Source organism: Babylonia areolata, chromosome 17 (assembly GCF_041734735.1).
Source record: "Babylonia areolata isolate BAREFJ2019XMU chromosome 17, ASM4173473v1, whole genome shotgun sequence".
Taxonomy (NCBI): Eukaryota; Metazoa; Mollusca; class Gastropoda; order Neogastropoda; family Buccinidae; genus Babylonia; species Babylonia areolata.
In genome coordinates this window covers 24,253,431-24,272,526 of record NC_134892.1, presented here as the reverse complement: position 1 = coordinate 24,272,526, position 19,096 = coordinate 24,253,431, and the positions used below count along the sequence as shown (strand labels likewise).

Here is a 19,096-nt window from a genome sequence, read left to right as displayed (position 1 = left end):
TCCCTATCTCTCTCTATCTCTCCCTCTATCTCTCCTATCTCTGTCTCTCTCGCTGTCTACCCCCCTCCCCCTCTCTCTCCATCTCTCTCTCTGTCTCTCTCTCCTTCTATCTCTCTCTCCCTATCTCTCTCCCTGTCTCTGTCTCTCCCTCTCCCTCACTCACTCGCTCTCTCTCCCCGCCCTCCCCTCCTCACCGGCCCCCCGTTCCAAACCTCACCTGACCCTTCCCTTTCCGCTCTCTCCTCCACGTCGCTGTGGTGCTGTTGGTGGTGGTGATGATGATGACGGTGTTGGTGGTGATGGTGATGGTGATGATAGGGTGGTGGTGGTGGTGGAGGTGATGGGGGAACGCTTTAACGGCTGATGTTGAGGCCTGTACCTCTGCTAAATCGCTCGGGAAGGAAGGAAGGAAAAAAAACAAAAACAAAACAAAAAAACCCCAACCCCCAAAAACCATTCACCAGCTAATCCAGAGCCAGAAGACACAGCGAACAAATGAGCTCTATTTACTGCGGATAGAGAAAACCGAACGGGGGTCTATTTACTGTGTGTGTGTAGAACAGGGGGTGGGAGGGGAGAAGGGGGGGGGGGGGGGGCGTGTACGTGCGCGTATGTGTGAGCGTCGGTGTGAACGTGCATGGCCAACAAATGATGGGAGATATAGATGGAACGGGGGAGGAGGGTTTATTAACGGCCGTGAGAGACAGGCAGCGAACAATACCTGTTTGGTTTGGCCAGCCAGCACAGCCCACTGATGAGGTGAGGGGGCGTCTACCCGCCAGAAGATAACAGGCTCATTTTGCTGTCGTCAGAACTAAGTTGGACTAGGGGTGGTGGGGGGAGAGGTATGGGTTGGAAGGATGGATGAGGGGTGGAGGGGGCAGCGTCGGAGAGTTTCAGGAGGGAGGGAGGGAGGTTAAGGGGGTGTGGGGGGGAGGGAGTGATGCACGAGGCGGAAGAGGGCGGGGGGCGGGGGTGGGTGGGGGGTGGGGGGTAGGGGGGTGTTTACTGATTATCACACAACTGGCGATCTGTTAGTTGAACATGCCTGCAGATAAGTAAGAAACTGGGTTGTTATTTTTTTTTTTTTTTATCATCATTATCATTATTATCATCATCATCATTATTATCATCATTCATTCACTCATCGCTGAATGGGGGTCGCTCCACTGGGTATGAGGTGCACGGAAACCAAGGAGTCTTTAATCACAGGTGACGAAGAACACGACAGAACCACGCGAACAGACACACCCACCCAAAGAACAGCAAACTGGGTACACAGCACAGAACAAAGACAACACTATCACAGCCAAAGAACAGCAAACTGGGCACACAGCACAGAACAAAGACAACACTATCACAGCCAAAGAACAGCAAACTGGGTACACAGCACAGAACAAAGACAACACTATCACAACCAAAGAACAGCAAACTGGGTACACAGCACAGAACAAAGACAACACTATCACAGCCAAACAACAGCAAACTGGGTACACAGCACAGAACAAAGACAACATCTGTCACAGCCAAAGAACAGCAAACTGGGTACACAGCACAGAACAAAGACAACACTATCACAGCCAAAGAACAGCAAACTGGGTACACAGCACAGAACAAAGACAACACTATCACAGCCAAAGAACAGCAAACTGGGTACACAGCACAGAACAAAGACAACACTATCACAGCCAAAGAACAGCAAACTGGGTACACAGCACAGAACAAAGACAACACTATCACAGCCAAAGAACAGCAAACTGGGTACACAGCACAGAACAAAGACAACAGTCTGTCACAGCCAAAGAACAGCAAACTGGGTACACAGCACAGAACAAAGACAACACTATCACAGCCAAAGAACAGCAAACTGGGTACACAGCACAGAACAAAGACAACAGTCTGTCACAGCCAAAGAACAGCAAACTGGGTACACAGCACAGAACAAAGACAACACTATCACAGCCAAAGAACAGCAAACTGGGTACACAGCACAGAACAAAGACAACACTATCACAGCCAAAGAACAGCAAACTGGGTACACAGCACAGAACAAAGACAACACTATCACAGCCAAAGAACAGCAAACTGGGCACACAGCACAGAACAAAGACAACAGTCTGTCACAGCCAAAGAACAGCAAACTGGGTACACAGCACAGAACAAAGACAACAGTCTGTCACAGCCAAAGAACAGCAAACTGGGTACACAGCACAGAACAAAGACAACACTATCACAGCCAAAGAACAGCAAACTGGGCACACAGCACAGAACAAAGACAACAGTCTGTCACAGCCAAAGAACAGCAAACTGGGTACACAGCACAGAACAAAGACAACACTATCACAGCCAAAGAACAGCAAACTGGGCACACAGCACAGAACAAAGACAACAGTCTGTCACAGCCAAAGAACAGCAAACTGGGTACACAGCACAGAACAAAGACAACACTATCACAACCAAAGAAGAGCAAACTGGGTACACAGCACAGAACAAAGACAACACTATCACAGCCAAAGAACAGCAAACTGGGTACACAGCACAGAACAAAGACAACAGTCTGTCACAGCCAAAGAACAGCAAACTGGGTACACAGCACAGAACAAAGACAACACTATCACAGCCAAAGAACAGCAAACTGGGTACACAGCACAGAACAAAGACAACACTGTCACAGCCAAAGAACAGCAAACTGGGTACACAGCACAGAACAAAGACAACACTATCACAGCCAAAGAACAGCAAACTGGGTACACAGCACAGAACAAAGACAACACTATCACAACCAAAGAACAGCAAACTGGGTACACAGCACAGAACAAAGACAACATCTATCACAGCCAAAGAACAGCAAACTGGGTACACAGCACAGAACAAAGACAACACTATCACAGCCAAAGAACAGCAAACTGGGTACACAGCACAGAACAAAGACAACAGTCTATCACAGCCAAAGAACAGCAAACTGGTACACAGCACAGAACAAAGACAACACTATCACAGCCAAAGAACAGCAAACTGGGTACACAGCACAGAACAAAGACAACACTATCACAGCCAAAGAACAGCAAACTGGGTACACAGCACAGAACAAAGACAACAGCCTGTCACAACCAAAGAACAGCAAACTGGGTACACAGCACAGAACAAAGACAACACTATCACAGCCAAAGAACAGCAAACTGGGTACACAGCACAGAACAAAGACAACACTATCACAGCCAAAGAACAGCAAACTGGGTACACAGCACAGAACAAAGACAACACTATCACAGCCAAAGAACAGCAAACTGGGTACACAGCACAGAACAAAGACAACACTATCACAACCAAAGAACAGCAAACTGGGTACACAGCACAGAACAAAGACAACACTATCACAGCCAAAGAACAGCAAACTGGGTACACAGCACAGAACAAAGACAACAGTCTGTCACAGCCAAAGAACAGCAAACTGGGTACACAGCACAGAACAAAGACAACACTATCACAACCAAAGAACAGCAAACTGGGTACACAGCACAGAACAAAGACAACAGCTTGTCACAACCAAAGAACAGCAAACTGGGTACACAGCACAGAACAAAGACAACACTATCACACCAAAGAACAGCAAACTGGGTACACAGCACAGAACAAAGACAACACTATCACAACCAAAGAACAGCAAACTGTGTACACAGCACAGAACAAAGACAACACTATCACAACCAAAGAACAGCAAACTGGGTACACAGCACAGAACAAAGACAACACTATCACAACCAAAGAACAGCAAACTGGGTACACAGCACAGAACAAAGACAACACTATCACAGCCAAAGAACAGCAAACTGGGTACACAGCACAGAACAAAGACAACAGTCTGTCACAGCCAAAGAACAGCAAACTGGGTACACAGCACAGAACAAAGACAACACTATCACAACCAAAGAACATCAAACTGGATACACAGCACAGAACAAAGACAACAGTCTGTCACAACCAAAGAACAGCAAACTGGGTACACAGCACAGAACAAAGACAACACTATCACAACCAAAGAACAGCAAACTGGGTACACAGCACAGAACAAAGACAACACTATCACAACCAAAGAACAGCAAACTGTGTACACAGCACAGAACAAAGACAACACTATCACAACCAAAGAACAGCAAACTGGGTACACAGCACAGAACAAAGACAACACTATCACAACCAAAGAACAGCAAACTGGGTACACAGCACAGAACAAAGACAACACTATCACAACCAAAGAACAGCAAACTGGGTACACAGCACAGAACAAAGACAACAGTCTGTCACAACCAAAGAACAGCAAACTGGGTACACAGCACAGAACAAAGACAACACTATCACAACCAAAGAACAGCAAACTGGGTACACAGCACAGAACAAAGACAACAGTCTGTCACAACCAAAGAACAGCAAACTGGGTACACAGCACAGAACAAAGACAACAGTTTGTCACAACCAAAGAACAGCAAACTGGGTACACAGCACAGAACAAAGACAACACTATCACAACCAAAGAACAGCAAACTGGGTACACAGCACAGAACAAAGACAACACTATCACAACCAAAGAACAGCAAACTGGGTACACAGCACAGAACAAAGACAACACTATCACAACCAAAGAACAGCAAACTGGGTACACAGCACAGAACAAAGACAACACTATCACAGCCAAAGAACAGCAAACTGGGTACACAGCACAGAACAAAGACAACAGTATCACAACCAAAGAACAGCAAACTGGGTACACAGCACAGAACAAAGACAACAGTATCACAACCAAAGAACAGCAAACTGGGTACACAGCACAGAACAAAGACAACAGTCTGTCACAACCAAAGAACAGCAAACTGGGTACACAGCACAGAACAAAGACAACACTATCACAGCCAAAGAACAGCAAACTGGGTACACAGCACAGAACAAAGACAACACTATCACAACCAAAGAACAGCAAACTGGGTACACAGCACAGAACAAAGACAACACTATCACAACCAAAGAACAGCAAACTGGGTACACAGCACAGAACAAAGACAACACTATCACAGCCAAAGAACAGCAAACTGGGTACACAGCACAGAACAAAGACAACAGTCTGTCACAACCAAAGAACAGCAAACTGGGTACACAGCACAGAACAAAGACAACAGTCTGTCACAGCCAAAGAACAGCAAACTGGGTACACAGCACAGAACAAAGACAACACTATCACAACCAAAGAACAGCAAACTGGGTACACAGCACAGAACAAAGACAACACTATCACAGCCAAAGAACAGCAAACTGGGTACACAGCACAGAACAAAGACAACACTATCACAGCCAAAGAACAGCAAACTGGGTACACAGCACAGAACAAAGACAACACTATCACAGCCAAAGAACAGCAAACTGGGTACACAGCACAGAACAAAGACAACAGCCTGTCACAGCCAAGAACAGCAAACTGGGTACACAGCACAGAACAAAGACAACACTATCACAACCAAAGAACAGCAAACTGGGTACACAGCACAGAACAAAGACAACACTATCACAGCCAAAGAACAGCAAACTGGGTACACAGCACAGAACAAAGACAACAGTCTGTCACAAACAAAGAAACCCAACGTCTCCTTAAAAACAAAGCAAAACAAAGTGACAGTATCACTGGTAAACAAGGCAAAGGAGCCATCAACCAACACTGGCACACAAATAAGATCCTTAGCAAATATAAAAACAAATAATATAATATATATCCTTAGCATAAAAAATACTCGTTTTTTCAGCAAGCAAAAAAATATCATATAACCCTCAACAAACAAACAAACAATAAGATAAATCCTTAGCAAGTAAACAAAGATCATATACATGTAAAACAGCAACAACAAACAAACGCATCCCAAACCAACAAACGTCACAGACAAACGGAGGTGAACTGCATGCGCTATATTCAGTGACACTGAACATGGGAGACAATCAAAACTTGAAGTATCCGAGACAGACAGAAAAGCAGACAGACAGACAGACAGACAGACGGACAAAGAGGGTGTGGTGACGGGTGGGAGGGAAAGAGGAATGAAATCAGGAGGGAGTGGGGAGATGGTGGTGAGGGTGGGGGAGGGGGTGGGGGTGGGGGAGGGAGGCCTGGCAAAGTCATCCGGGTTCCCTTAAACCGTTTTGTCACGTGGGGAACGTGTTCCTGCGCGTGCGCTCGCGCGCACGCGCACACACACACACACACACGCACACGCACACACACACACACCTTTATTACTGTGTCTATAAACCTTTCATTTACGATTTTCATGACAAATACATATGACGATGATGATGATGATGATTCACACACACACACACACACACACACACACACACACACACACACACACACACACCTTTATTATTGTGTCTATAAACCTTTCATTGACGACTTTCATGACAAATACATATGATGATGATGATGATTTACACACACACACACACACACGATCCCATCGTCACAGTCCTTTCTTACAAACACACCATGTTTCACACACACACAAAAATCACCTAATTGTCCCAATACTTTCTTTGAAATACATTCTTGACTTTTCTCTTCCCTTTTTCCAGCTCCAGCAGGGCATCAAGTGTTCTGCTCTTCACACCCCCCCCCCCCCACCCGTCCCCGCCCCCTCCCCCGCATCACCCCCCCCCTTCCCCCCCTCCCCTTTCCTGACGTAACCCAATCTGAGTGTTCAACACAGCGTCTGTTTTCCTCCCAAAGGGCGGGTAATTCTCATCGCCAGCTGAACCCCGAACGAAAGATAACACAGTGATGTATCCTCATCGTTATCCCATCTTCCCTCTCGCCCTAACCTTCACCCTCCCCCCTTCACACTCACCCCCCCCCCCCCTCCCCCGAACCTTTTCTTAAATGTTTTCTTTCTTTCAGCAATGTCTTGATTCTGACAACCCGGGGTGGGGCTGCAGCTGTCCCTGGTCACAGGGATGGACAGGATGGAGATACAGTTGTGTTAACAAGGAAACAAATGGGGGGAAGGGGTGGGAGGGTGCATGACAGTCATTGTCTTTTTTTTTTTAGTCTAGTTAGCTAGTTAGCTAGCTAGCTAGCTAGTTAGTTAACTAGGTAGTTAGTTAGCTAGTTAGTTAGCTAGCTAGTTAGTCTGGAAAAAAGGATGGTGGGCAAAGCGGGGATAGCTTTTTATGAAGGTACGTGCAGTGACAATGATCATTCACTGTGTCATCAGTTTGACACAGGGACCCAGTCATATCCTTTCGCCGTGTTAATCATTCCCCACCACCACCCCTACACCCCCCGACCCAAATCAGGTACCCATTCACACCTGGGTGAAGTGAGGGAAAATCGGAGTAAAGTCCCTTTCCCAAGGGACACAACACCATGCCGAAACGGGGCCTCGATCCCTGATCACTGGTGAACACTGGTGAGTCCACAAGTCCAACACCTAACGAATTCCGCCGCGGCCACCCTGGCAAAATGTTGGTGAATGATGGTGAGTGACGACGACAGTCAGCCGTGATCAGCTATGACCATCAGAACAGCTGAGGAGGCAACTGCAGTCCCCACTTTCCGGACTAGAATTTGATTATAGTGGAGGGTGTCATACCACAAGATCACGGCCTTGCCAAAGTCATCCTCCGAGGAACGGTAGAGGGGAAGAGAAGAGGAGGGAGATAAAGGAAAAAAATGGTCTGGCACCACTGAAGAGTGTACAGGGCTGACATTTGGTGAGACACAGTCACCCACACATGATCGTCCAGAATGGAGAGAAAGCCAGTGCACGAGTCAGCATCACGGTGACCCGACAGGTTCCCCACGGAGCGAAGGAGCAAGGCAAGGAGAGTGTCTTGTCCAAGTTCCATCCCCACTCTCTCAGCCAAGGCTTTACAACTGTCGGTGTTGGGGTGCTTCCCAAAGGCCAACTAGCCCCCAAGGCTGCAGCGCTAAGAGCCAGTACAGTCTTGCCTCCACGTTTGAGAGTCTTAATCCTTCACAAAAGACTAAACTTCCCACTGCAATGGAAAAACAATTGATCACACAACTCTCTCACACTGCTGTTGTGGTGAATGAAAAGCAAAAGCAAACCACAGACAGATATAAATAAATACAACAACTAACATCCATGCTTTTAATGCGAAAGAAAACACTCTCCTCCCATGATCTCTCCCCACCCCCCATCCCAAACCTCTTCAAAGGTTTTATCTCATCGCTGAATCACCTTTAACGAGTATCACATTTCATCAACCTTACTACACCACACCCTCTCTCTCCCCCTTATCAAAGGTTTTATCTCATCGCTGAATCACCTTTAATGATTATCACATTTCATCAACCTTACTACACCACACCCTACCACCCACCCCCACCTCTCTCCCCCTTATCAAAGGTTTTATCTCATCGCTGAATCACCTTTAATGAGTATCACATTTCATCAACCTTACTACACCACACCCTCCCTCTCTCTCCCCCTTATCAAAGGTTTTATCTCATCGCTGAATCACCTTTAATGATTATCACATTTCATCAACCTTACTACACCACACCCTCCCTCTCTCTCCCCCTTATCAAAGGTTTTATCTCATCCCTGAATCACCTTAATGATTATCACATTTCATCAACCTTACTGCACCACACCCTACCATCCCCCCCCCTCTTCCCCCCTTATCAAAGGTTTTATCTCATCCCTGAATCACCTTTAATGATTATCACATTTCAATTGACTTACTACACCACACCCTCCCTCTCTCTCCCCCTTATCAAAGGTTTTATCTCATCCCTGAATCACCTTTAATGATTATCACATTTCATCAACGCTACCGCAGCACACCCTCCCTCTCCCTCCCCTTTATCAAAGCTGGCAGGAGGAGGGGGGGGGGTCAAACTGGGGCGGGGGGGGAAGGGAGGGTAGGGGAGTGAAAAAAGAAGACGCCATCCCTGGCGATGACACACAAGGGAGGTCAACAAGTGATGTTCCTCTCTTTGATCTGCCGCGCCGTCTTGGGGAAGAGTTCAGGTGGAGGAGGATGGAGGAGGTTGCGAGAAGGTGAGAAGGTGTGTGTGGGGAGGGAGGGGTGGGCAGAGGGGGAGGGAGGTAGGGGGACGACAGCAGCAGACAGCGAGGCAGGGTAGGGTGTAGGTGTGGCGGGTGGAGGGGGCGGGGTGAGGGTGGTGGTGGAGGTAACCATCTGTTGTGCAGCAGCGGCAAAAAGGGTACGCCTCATTACCAGAAGGTCTGCCCATACTGTTTGAAGTCAGCCCCCCCTTCGCCCCCCCCCCCCCCACCCCCGTCCCCCCGCCCCCTCCCAACACCCACTCTCTCATCCCCACACTACCTCTGTACCCCAACACACCTTTTCTCCTTCTTTCTTTTCATCTCTGTCTCTCTCTCTCTCTCAGAGAAGACTACACACACACACACACACACACACACACACACGCACGCACGCACGTTCGCTACACTCTTCATATACTCCACATTTTTCTTTCTTCCATTCGTATTCTCTCTCTCTCTCTCTCTCTCTTACACACATGCACGCACATCTCTCTCTCTTTCTCCCTCCCTCCCTCCCTCTTCTCTCTCCCCCATCTGTCTCTCTCTCCCCCCCTCTCCCTCCCTCCCTCTCCCCCCACCTCTCTCTCTCTCTCTCTCTCTCTCTTTGGGACAGATTGGAAGAATAGGCAATGCTTAAAATCTTAATCCTTGAATGAAAACGTTTTGAGTTCTAAGTTCTCTCCCTCCCTCCCTCTCCTCACCCCCTCTCTCTCTCTCTCCCCGCCTGATGCACAGCTTGGAAAGTTGCACGTGGAAACCCGACACGGAACTCCTCATCACAACGTGAACGTCATCCGCACGTGCAGCCAGCGACAGCGCCAGATGAGTTGTGCAGGGCAGGCCCCGAGGTAAGCTGAGGGTGAACGGAGGGGGGCGGGGGGTGGGGGGTGGGGGGGCTAGAGGAAATGGGGGGCGGGGGGGGGGAGGATGGAATCTATGGAGCACGTTGTGGGCAGCATGGCAGTGTAAAGCCCTTCCCACAGCATGGAGTCCATAGCACCGACAGTGCTGGAACGAGACTTCATACTGCTGGCAACAAGACATCGTCTGGCAGCACATGTCACGGGCCCTTGAGAATCAGCGTTTGGGGATTCGTCTGATGTTGTGGGGAGTGAATAAAGGGCTCTTGAGAATCAGCGTCGTCAACGTTTGGGGATTCGTCTGATGTTGTGGGGAGTGAATAAAGGGCTCTGGAGAATCGGCATCGTCGACGTTTTTGGATTCACCTGACGTTGTGGGGAAGCGAGGGAATAATGCCCTCTTGAGAACTAGTGTCATCCACGTATGAGGATTCGTCTGACGTTCTGGGGAATGAATAAAGAGTTCTTGAGAATCAGCGTCGTCAAAGATTTTGGGGGTCGTTTGATATCGTGGCGAAGTGAGTGGATAAAATGACCTTGAGAAACGACATCAACAACATTTGGGGCACCGTTTAATTTCTTGGGGAGTGAGTGAAGGCCTCTTGAGAACAGCGTGATCAGCGTTTGTGGATCGTCTGGTATCGCGGGGAAGTTAGTGAAGGCCTCTTGAGAATCTGCATCTCCACCAACATCAACATCTATGCGGTTATCGTTTTGATGTGAGAGTCAAAGCTTTGACAGCCAGCGACGTATCGTCTAATGAATGACGAAGGTTCTTGATTATCAACATCAACATCAATAAGGTGTCGTCCCAGCAACACTGGATTCGATGTCATGCATGCATTTTTATATTCCATCATAGGGGGAAACAACAGCAACAAAAACCACCGTCACAACAGCGACAACAATAGCAACAACGAAAAAAACACACCACTACATCAGCAGCAGCAGCAGCAACAACAACAACAACAGCAACAACAACAACAAACCCACCACCAACACCACAACAACAGCAACGAGGAGGACAACAAGCTCAACAACAATTCTCTGTTCACAACCCACTTTCACCTCTTGTACCACACTGTTCATCGCTGTACAACCCATCAGAGAAGCACACCACAGGACTCATTACCATCACGTTGTCTCCGGAACCCGGCTACAACACAAATGAGCATTCGGTAAACGACGCCAAGCCCTGTGACAGGAGCCAGAGTTGGCGAGAGGGCAAGAGGGGTGAGAGAGAGAGAGAGAGAGAGAGAGAGAGAGGAGGGGGCTGTAGGGAAAGAAGAAAAAGACCTGAGGAGAAAGCAAAAGTCCCAGACAGGTGGGCTGGAAGTGACGTCACGCTCTGCCCGTGATGCTCGCTGCCTTATCTGCCCCTGCCGCTCAGGCCTTATCTCCCCTGGCCCTTCCACGGGTCACCGGATGTGCATGAGCTTATCTCCCTTAGGTTCTTGGCGCTGCAAAGCCATTCTGTCAGGGAATAGCCAGCAGAGCCGGAGGAGAAAATAAGAACAGAAAAAAAGAGGGGGAGGAGGTGGGGGGGGGGGGGGGGGGGATAATAATAACATAAATAATGACGATGATAATGATGAAGATAATGATAACAACAACAACAATAACAACAATAATAATGATAATGACGACGACGAGGTTGACGATTGTGAAGAGGATAAGAATGATGATGATGATGATGATAATGATGATGATGATGCGAACAAAAACAAGAACAAGAGAAAAGAAGAGCGGTATTTTGTTTGCATCGTAACCATGTGTACTGCTGAGCAATTACACATCATTCCAACCAAGAGAGGAACAACGCCAATGACGACGACGACGACGACAAATTTCTACATGTCAGAGAAATCGAACCCGCGACCACTCCCGTTTTAGTCAGATGCGTCACCACTTGGCCATGGCTGCAGGGGCTGAACTGAGAACGCCATGTGATTCTGATTATGGTGTATCCTGCTGTTAAAAACTCCACGATACACTGGCCCCATTGCTGGCTGACATTAACGAGAGAAAAGACGACTTGAAGGAAAGCATTCTCAATGTTTTTCTCATTCACATGAAAGGGGAAGAACCTGGTCTTCAAATGTTCGCTGTTAGCTGCGTGGAATCTGGTTTTTGTTTCGATTTGGCAAAGAAAGATATGCAAAATGTCTTCCTTTTTTTCTTTTCTTTTCTTTTTTTTTTGCGACTTCACACACACACACACACACACACACACACACACACACACACACACACTACTCTCAGATGATTAGAGAGTATTCTGAGAATTTGGCGTGGTTTTTTTCAGTGAACAAATTTATAATTATGTACAGGACTAAATTCCATATGTTAAAAATTACACACGAAAAAAAAAGACAAACTTCTGAAATCTATTATAATAAGGTTGCATTTTTGTATTTCCAATTTATTTTTGACGCACACAGAGATGAGAGAGAGAGAGAGAGAGAGAGAGAGAGAGAGAGAGAGAGAGAGAGAGAGAGCAACGACTTTCTATGTCCACGTGTTTGTTGTAACACATCGGTTAACCATTTGTATCTTCTCTATTCACTATAGTAAGGTTTGGATTTTTGTATTTCCAATATTCGTTATGACGCACAAACAGGTGAGAGAGAGAGAGAGAGAGAGAGAGAGAGAGAGAGAGAGAGAGAGAGAGAGAGAGAGAGAGAGAGAGAGATGACTTTCTGTGTCCACGTGTTTACTTAACACATCAGTAAACCCTTTGTATCTTCTCTGTCTGTCTCCCTCCCTCCCTCCCTCTCTCTCTCTCTCTCTCTCTCTCTCCCTCTCTTCTCTCTCTCTACTATATTTTCTCCTCACTCTCTCTCCACCCTCAAATATCTATCTCACTTATACCCCACCCTTTCATTCCTCTCTTTCATACCCCCATCCTCTCTCTCTCTCTCTCTCTCAGCCTCCCTCACACACACACATGCATACACAACCTCTCTCTCTTTCTCTACTATATCTGCCCGATCCCCCATCCCCACCTCACACACACACACACACACACACACACACACACACAACTCTCCCCCTCTAAGCCCCCCATCCCTCTCTCTGTCTCTGTCTGTCTGTCTGTCTCTCTCTCTCTACTACAGCCCCCACTGTCTCTCCACCCCCCTTCATCTCCCTTACACTATCCCTGCCCCCCTCTCTCTTTCCCCTCTCCCCCATGCCCCCTCCACACACACACACACACACACAGTCGCCCCCCTCCCCTCCCCCATCGATATATTTACAGCCCAAACTAACGATCCCCGAGCGGTGTGTCTAGGTTTGGCACCCCGTTCTGGGACCACAGGCACATGTCTGGAATGCCTGACATGGGAGGGACCGAGTAGTTCTGTCTGTCTGTCTGTGCGTCTGTCTGTCACTACGTAGCCCACCTTGTAACTACTTCCTCCTTCCTTTCTTTTTCTTCCTTCCTTCCTTCCTTTCTTCCCCCCCCCCCCCAACCCCTTCCTTTCTTTAAATTCAGTGCCTGACAAAAATTATGTCTGTCTGTCTGCCCGTCACTGTTGAACTCACTAACTCCAACACGTTTTGTAATTCCTCCCTTCTTCCTTCTTTCCTTCCTTTCTTTTCCTCCCTTCCATTCTTTCTCTCTTCCTTCTTTCCTTACTCCATTCCATTTCTTATCTTTTCCTTCCTTACTTACTTTCATTTCTTATATCTTCCTTCATTCCTTCCTTACTGCCTTCCAATTTTTCTCTCTTCCTTCCTTCCATTTTCCCTCTTCCTTCCTTCCATTTCTTGTCTCTTCCTTCCTTCCTCCCATTTTTTCTCCCTTCCTTCCTTTCTCCGTTCCTTCCTTTCTTTCTTTCTTTCCTTCCACAATTCAGTACCTGACAAATGAGAGGCAGAGTAGTTCTGTCTGTCTGTCCCTCACTGCTTACCCCCAACTTGTTACTACACCCTCCTTCCTTCCTTCCTCCCTTCCCTCCTTTAATTCAGGACCTGACAAACGAGGGACCAGGTAGTTGTGTCTGCCTTCCCCCTCACCGGTACCTTGAAACTGCTCCCTCCTTCCCTCCCTCCTTTTCTTCCTTCCTTCCTTCCCTCCTTTAATTCAGGACCTGACAAACGAGGGACCGAATAATTTCTGTCTGTCTGTCTGTAACTGCTTTCCCCCAACACCCAGCACACTGTGCCTCCTCCCCCCTCCTTCCCTCCCTCCTTTTCTTCCTTCCTCCCTTCCCTCCTTTAATTCAGGACCTGACAAACGAGGGACCGAATAATTCTGTCTGTCTGCCTGTAACTGCGTTCCCCCTACACCCAACACACTGTGCCTCCTCCCCCCTCCTTCCCTCCCTCCCTCCTTTTCTTCCTTCCTCCCTTCCCTCCTTTAATTCAGGACCTGACAAACGAGGGACCGAATAATTCTGTCTGTCTGCCTGTAACTGCGTTCCCCCTACACCCAGCACACTGTGCCTCCTCCCCCCCTTCTTCTTTCCTTCCTTCCTTTCTTTCCTTCTTCTTTCCTTTTTTCTTTCTTTCTAGCTTCCTTTCTTTCGTTCGTTCTTCCTTCCTTCCTTTTATCCTTCATTTATTTCTTGCTCTTTCTTTCTTTTTGCCGTCTTTCCTTCCTTCCTTCCTTCCTTCAATTCAACACCTGACAAATGAGAGACCGGACAGTTTGTCTGTTCATCACTGCTACACTAACCCCGCCCACTAACATTTCCTTCCTTCCTTCTTTCCTTCCTCCCTCCCTTCCTCCCTTCAGTTCAATACATTATACCTGACAAACGAGAGGCCAGGTTGTTCTGTCTGCCTGTCCATCACTGCTACCACACCCCTACCATGTAACTCTCCCTCCCTCCCTCCCTTCCTTCCTTCCTTCCATCAAATTCCCGACAAACCAGAGGCCATAGTCCTGTCTATCCGTGACTGGCCACCACCACCCACCCACCCACCCACCCCCTCCCTGACGCACCTTGTACCTCGTTACACCTTCCTTCCGTCCTTCTGGAGACACTATAGACAGAGGGTAGGGTAGGGAAGGAGGGATGGCTATTCAGGAAAGAGCTGGGTTTCAAGGCCAGAGCTGAGAGCAGGGATTTGACGAAGCGAAAGAGGGCGCTCATTCCAAGAGTAAGATCCATGACCCCGTAACTTGAAGTCCCTATATACCTCCATGACAGCTCCCAAGATACCTCATCCACCACCCCCAAACAACACACAGTAAATGCTTCATGTCGCCGTATTCACCCACAAAGTGATGGCTACAAAGAATCAGAGAAAAAACTATCGTAACACACAGATTCTCCAGGCTTTGACCTGTGACTGAGCAACACCGTGAAATATCTGATGGCCTCAAGATAGAAACCAGCCAATGTCAGAAAGCTTGATCCCCAAGATGACACGTTCCCCTGTGATCACAGAGAGAGGAGAGAGAGAGAGAGAGAGAGAGAGAGAGAGAGACAAGACATGTTCCCCTGTGATCACAGAGAGAGGAGAGAGAGAGACAAGATATGTTCCCCTCTGATCACAGACAGAGGAAATAGAGACAAGACATGTTCCCCTCTGATCACAGACAGAGGAAATAGAGACAAGACATGTTCCCCTCTGATCACAGACAGAGGAGAGAGAGAGAGACAAGACATGTTCCCCTCTGATCACAGAGAGAGGAGAGAGAGAGACAAGACATGTTCCCCTCTGATCACAGCACACAGCAGGACAGAGATCGCCGCGTCCTTCGCGGTCGGCTGGGCCACAAACCAGTGCGATTTGTTTCGACACGGGTGGAGATAGATTCTCCGCTCAGATCCACCCCGTCCTGTCCTGACGGGGCGCTGAGCGTTGTCGGGTGTCTCAAAGCAGGTGCATTAAGGGTGGACACGTACCCCGATAACTGATGACCCGGGTATCAAGTTGGGGGAAGATGGCAGACGATTGTGGGACAGGAAAAAAAAAAAAAAAAGAGTGAATCATTCGTCACCCCCCCCCCCCCCCCCGCCCCCCTCTCTCCCCCCTCCCTCCCCTGTTCAGCCAGTTAGCTACAGTCATCACTTTGACCCTGGTCTGCTGTTGGTCAGAATGGTCATCAGTGAAGGACTGTCGCCTCACTGAGGTAAGACTGACTTGCCTGTTCCGATTCAACATCATATATAGTCTACTTATGATAGATGTATACATATCTCAGCGTTTAAATCAAAGTATTGCTGAACTGCATTTCTATTATAATCTTATTATGTCTTATGTCTACTTTTAGTATGCTATTTCATGCCTATTATATTCACATCCTTTAACTGATTTTGTGTTGCACATGTACAGCTGTGATGATGTTTGTATGATTTACTCTGAGTTACCTTTTAAAGGTTTCTGTTATTGTTATCTGCTGTGATTATTTATTGTACGCATGGGTTGCCATCTAAACATTTTATGTCTTTCATGTACACATGTTGAATGACTGTGTACTGTTTATGTGTCTTACAACACAAATGAATTTCTCTTGTTGAGATGATAAAGCATTCTGCAATTCAGTGCAATACCATACCGTACCGTACCATACAATGCAATACGTCTTTATGAATCCTATTGGAAAACATCCTTGTCTTCTGCGATCGTGGGCTACAACTCCTGCTTCGCTCAACCCTGTCAGTGAGTGGGCTTTTTGTCTGAATCCCATCGTTTAGACAGCCATAATTCGGCTTCGGGGGAGTACTTGCAGGGTTTGATCAAGTTTCCGAAACACATCGACGTTGTCATGCATCTTTTACGTATGTGCGTATTTGATCTTCTTCGTGTGTGTGTGTGTGTGTGTGTGTGTGTGTGTGTGTGTGTGTGTGTGTGTGTGTGTGTGTGTGTGTGTGTGTGTCACACACACAGACAGACAAACAGACAGACGGCTCCATCTTCAGGATAGTTCCTGCAGACGCAAAACAAGCCATCTTGGAGCTGCCTAAGACGAGCAGAGCAGAGGGAAACCAAATGATTTTCTGCCACGCCACTGCTGATGATCAACAGAAATGATTCACATGGCGAGGTGTGTTTAGGAATACCTGCGTGGGAAAAGTCAAACAACAGGCAAGACGTCATGTGTGCATGTACTGTAAACAAAACATTCTTTGAACACAGAACAGATCCTTCTTTGAAAGAAAAAAACGGAAGGAAGGAAGGAAGGAAGGAAGGGACAAAAAAATAAGGAATAAAGGAATTAAATGAGGAAGGAAGGGAAGAAGGGAGAATGGAAGAAACGGAAAAAAGAAGAAGACAAAAGAAAAGAGGGAAAGAGGGAATGAAATAAAGAAAGGAAGGAAGGAAGGAAGACAGAAGGAGAGAAACAAAGAATGGAAGGAGGAACGAAATAACGAAAGGAAGGAAGGAACAGAGAAAAGAAAGAATGAACGAGTGAACAACAGAACGAAGGAAAGAAAGGATGGATGGACAGAAGGAAGAAGGAAGGAAAGAAAGGATGGATGGACAGAAGGAAGAAGGAAAGAAAGGATGGATGGACAGAAGGAAGAAGGAAGGAAAGAAAGGATGGATGGACAGAAGGAAGAAGGAAGGAAAGAAAGAAGAAAAAAAAGGAAGAAACAACAAAATAAAGAGAAAGAAAGAAAGAAAATTGGAAATTCCAACCCACCCTGTCCTGTGTTCCCATGTTGTGTCTATAGATACGTTCTGGTTGTCATGATGATTTAATGACTCTCAGTGCAAGTCTGAGTCACACACACACACACACACACACACACACACACACACACAGGGATACACACACACACACACACACACACACACAGAGGGGGGGACACACACACACACACACACACACACACACACACACACACACACACACACAGGGATATACTCTACAGTGTTTTTATCCACAGTTCTCTGTCTCTCTGTATTCATGTCTGTGCCTTGTCTCTGTGTCAGTGTGTGTGAATATATATGTGTGTGTGTGTGTGTGTGTGTGTGTGTGTGTGTGTGTGTGTGTGTGTGTGTGTGTGACAGAGACAGACAGAGAGAAAGATATATATATATAGAGAGAGATAGACAAACAGAGAGAGAGAGAAAGAGAGATAGACAAACACACAGACAGATAGACAGAGAGAAAGATAGACTGATAGAGACAGACAAACAGAGAGAGAGAAGCTACGAATATAACTGACCTGTCAAAAGCTGACGATGACGACGACGATGATGACAAGTAAACCCTGACTTGGTCAATTTCGTCACATGACGATAGCACCGTGACGTTAGAGGAGGGGTTAATAACAACGCTTCCTGTATGTTCCACGCGCTCTTGCTGCCGATTCTGAAAAAAAAGAGAGAATAGAATGAAACTGACAGGAAGAGAGATGGACAGGTATGTTCACACACACACACACACACACACACACACACACACACACACACACACACACACACACACACACACCGTCAAACATAAATGACAATGAACAAATGTAAACTCTCTCTCTCTCTCTCTGCAATTAAAGCACAATTCAAACATGTATCAGAAATGTACGCAAGCAAATCCACCACGTGAACTATCTGCATTTCCCAGCCTCACACTAACTACACTGTTCAGTGTCCATGTGGACCGGATTCAGTTCAGGATGACTCATGTCATGCGTTTGGCCTTTGACTGCAAAACTTCCATAAGACAGCAATACATCGTCATCATCAACAACACACACACACACACACACACACACACACACACACACACACACACACACACACACACAAATAAAATGAAAAAGTCAACAACAACGGCACAAAGCGATATAAATCCCACCCAGCAGGAAGATGATAGTGATGTTTTTACGGGGCCTACGAGACAGTTTGACTGCTACATCACAGTTATGTTACACCAAGCCAGTATCCTTGTTGGATTTCTGCAGACTTTCTGGCTGACTGTCCATCTCTTTGTCCTCTCTCATCCCCCGGGGCGTGAGACAGACAGAGAGAGAGACAGAGAGAGACAGACAGACAGAGACAGACAGACAGACAGAGACAGACAGACAGAGAGATAGAGAGAGAGAGAGGGGCAGACAGACAGAGAGAAAGAGAGAGAGAGACACTGGCGTGTCCGTGCGCATATTTTACATATATATATATATATATATATATATATATATATGTGTGTGTGTGTGTGTGTGTGTGTGTGTGTGTGTGTGTGTGTGTGTGTGTGTG

At 47.0% G+C, this 19,096-nt stretch overlaps 1 protein-coding gene across 1 annotated transcript in view; it reads right to left on the bottom strand.

Annotated features, from left to right (window-relative positions):
- LOC143291770 (brother of CDO-like) overlaps positions 1–19,096 on the bottom strand; it is a 300,073-nt gene that overhangs the window by 116,663 nt on the left and 164,314 nt on the right. The window contains exon 6 of the mRNA XM_076601913.1: positions 18,067–18,212. The gene's annotated coding sequence lies outside the window, so the exon portion shown is untranslated. The remainder of the gene's footprint in view (positions 1–18,066; positions 18,213–19,096) is intronic.